Consider the following 3,672-nt stretch of genomic DNA (forward strand, 5'->3'; position numbering starts at 1 on the left):
CAGATGAATGGATAAAGAAGATGTGACACATATATACAATGGAATATTACTCAGCCATAAAAAGAAACAAAATTGAGTTATTTGTAGTGAGGTGGATGGACCTAGAGTCTGTCATACAGAGTGAAGTAAGTCAGAAAGAGAAAAACAAATATTGTATGCTAACACATATGTATGGAATCTGAAAAAAGAAAAAAAAGGTTCTGAAGCACCTAGGGGCAGGACAGGATTAAAGACTCAGATGTAGAGAATGGACTTGAGGACACGGGGAGTGGGAAGGGTAAGCTGGGACGAAGTGAGAGAGTGGCATGGACATATATCCACTACCAAATGTAAACTAGATAGCTAGTGGGAAGCAGCCACATAGCACATGGAGATCAGCTCGGTGCTTTGTGACCACCTAGAGGGGTGGGATAGGGAGGGTGGGAGGGAGACACAAGAGGGAGGAGATATGGGGATATATGTATATGTATAGCTGATTCACTTTGTTATAAAGCAGAAACTAACACACCATTGTAAGCAATTATACTCCAGTAAAGATGTTAAAAAATATATAGACAAAGATACATTGAAAATAAATAGTTGTAAAATATATATACAAACAATAAAAATCAGAATACTGGAGTGGCTATAATGATAGCAGATAAAATTGATTTCAAGACAAGAAAGATTATAAGAAATACAGGTATTTCATAATGATAAAAGGCTCAACAAATCAGGAAGAAAGTGTAATCATAAGCATATATGTGCTTAACAATGGAATTTCAAAATATCTGAAGCAAAATTTGACAAAATCAAAGGGAGAAATGGACACTTTCACAGTCCTTGTTTGTGATCTTAACAGTCCTCTCTCAGGAATTTATAAAACCACTGGACAAAAAAAAAATTAGCAAAGAAATAGAAGCTCTGTACAGCATTCTATAAAGCACCTTAACCTAATTGATATTTATGGAAAGCTAATCCATATAAATGCATAATGCACATTCGTCTAACTAGAATTGGGCATATGCTGTGGTACAAAGCGATAAAATTTTAAAGGCTGAAATCATATACTGTGTTCTCTGGCAAGAACAGAATTAAACTATATATCAGTAATGATAAGATACCTAGGAAAGCCCGAAATATTTGAAACTTAAAGGACATAGTTCTAAATAAGCAATGGTTCATAGTAGAAAACACAAATGAAATAAGAATATATTTTAAATAGAATTGTAATTTGTGGGAGAAATTAAAGCAGTACTTAGAGATAAATTTGTAAACCAAAAGCTAATTTTATTTTTTTATTTTATTTTTATTTTTTTTGTGGTACACGGGCCTCTCACTGTTGTGGCCTCTCCCGTGATGGAGCATAGGCTCCAGACGCACAGGCTCAGTGGCCATGGCTCATGGGCCTATCCGCTCCGTGGCATGTGGGATCTTCCTGGACCGGGGCACGAACCCGTGTCCCCTTCATCGGCAGGCAGATTCTCAACCACTGCGCCAACAGGGAAGCCCCAAAAGCTAATTTTAAAAAGCATCAACAAAATTGATAAATATCTATCTAGACTGACCAAGAAAAATGAAAGAATACAGAAATAACAGCCACGAAAAAGAGAAGAGACAATATTGTGTTCCTAAATGATAAAAGAGAAAAAGCAAAATATTATGAACATTCACACAAATAAATTTGACAACTTAGATGAAATGTACATGTTTCTCAAAGACACAAAATACGAAAATTAACCCAAGAAGAAGCTGATACCTGAATAACTTTATATCAATTAAAACAATTGAACTGGTGCTTTAAAACTTTCCAAAAAAGAAAACTCCTGAAACACAAATTATGTGACCTGATGGAGATATTAGATAATCCTATGGTGATAAACATATGTAAGTGTATCAAATTAACACATGTACACCTTAACCTTAAGCAATGCAAAATTTTAATTATATCTCAATAAAGCTGAAAAAAAGAAAACAAAGAAATTTCCAGGATCAGTTTACTTTCCTGGTAAATTCAACCAAACTTTTAAGGGGGAAAAGCAATCAATGCTATACAAGCTCTCAGAAAATAAAGAGTACAAAATATTTCCAAAATATTTTTATGATTATTACACTGATAATAAAATCAGACAATGACACTGCAAAGAAAAACAAGAGACAAACCTTCCCCCAGGACATAGATGCAAAGATCCTCAAAAATATTTAACAATTTGAATACAGTTTAATATATTAAGAGGGTACTATATAATGACTATGTATGCTTAGCCTATGGATGCAAGTTAGATTTAATATCCAAAAAAATAAATCATTAATCATTAGAGAAATCAAAACTATGATGTGATATCATCTCACATGGGTCAGAATGGCCATCATCAAAAATCTACAAACAATAAATCCTGGAGAGGCTGTGTAGAAAAGGGAACTCTCATACACTGTTGGTGGAAATGTAAATTCATACAGCCACTATGAAGAACAATATGGAGGTTCCTTAAAAAAGTAAAAATAGAACTGCCACACGACCCAAGAATCCCACTACTGGGCATATACCCAGAGAAAACCATAATTCAAAAACAGTCATGTACCACAATGTTCATTGCTGCTCTATTTACAATAGCCAGGACATGGAAGCAACCTAAGTGTCCATCGACAGATGAATGGATAAAGAAGATGTGGCACATATATACAATGGAATACTACTCAGCCATAAAAATAAACGAAACTGAGTTATTTGTAGTGAGGTGGATGGACTTAGAGTCTGTCATACAGAGTGAAGTAAGTCAGAAAGAGAAAAAAATACTGAATGCTAACATATATATGGAATCTAAAAAAAAAAAAGAAAAAGGTCATGAAGAACCTAGGGGCAAAACAGGAATAAAGATGCAGACCTACGAGAGAATGGACTTAAGGACACAGGGTGGTTGAAGGGTAAGCTGAGACAAAGTGAGAGAGTGGTAGTGTATATATGGACATATATACAATACCTAGTGGAAAATAGATAGCTAGTGGGAAGCAGTCACATAGCACAGGGAGATCAGCTCGGTGCTTTGTGAGAAGTTAGAAAAGTGGGATAGGGAGGGTGGGAGGGAGGGAGACGCAAGAGGGAAGAGATATGGGGATATATTTATATGTATAACTGATTCACTTTGTTATAAAGCAGAAACGAACACACCATTGTAAAGCAATTATACTCCAATAAAGATGCTAAAAATAAATAAATAAACGTTATTAGCTATGTAAATAGAATAAAAGAGAAACACCTTATGATCATTTTAATACATGCAGAAAGGGAATTTTATCAAATTCAACACCTGTTAATTACAAAGACATTTGGCAAACTAGAAATGGAAGAGAACATTCTCAACCTGATTAATAGTATCTGCCAAAAATGAATAAATAGGGAACTTCAAGATGGCGAAGAGTAAGAGGCGGAGATCACCTTCCTCCCCACAGATACAACAGAAATACATCTACACGTGGATCAACTCCTACAGAACACCTACTGAACGCTGGCAGAAGACCTCAGACCTCCCAAAAGGCAAGAAACTCTCCACATACCTGGGTAGAACAAAAGAATAAAGAATAAACAGAGACAAAAGAAAAGGGATGGGACCTGCACCAGTGGGAGGGAGCTGTGAAGGAGGAAAGGTTTCCACACACTAGAAGCCCCTTCGCGGGCGGAGACTGCGGGTGGCG

The sequence above is a fragment of the Physeter macrocephalus genome, chromosome 21, assembly GCF_002837175.3.
Source record: "Physeter macrocephalus isolate SW-GA chromosome 21, ASM283717v5, whole genome shotgun sequence".
NCBI lineage: Eukaryota > Metazoa > Chordata > Mammalia > Artiodactyla > Physeteridae > Physeter > Physeter macrocephalus.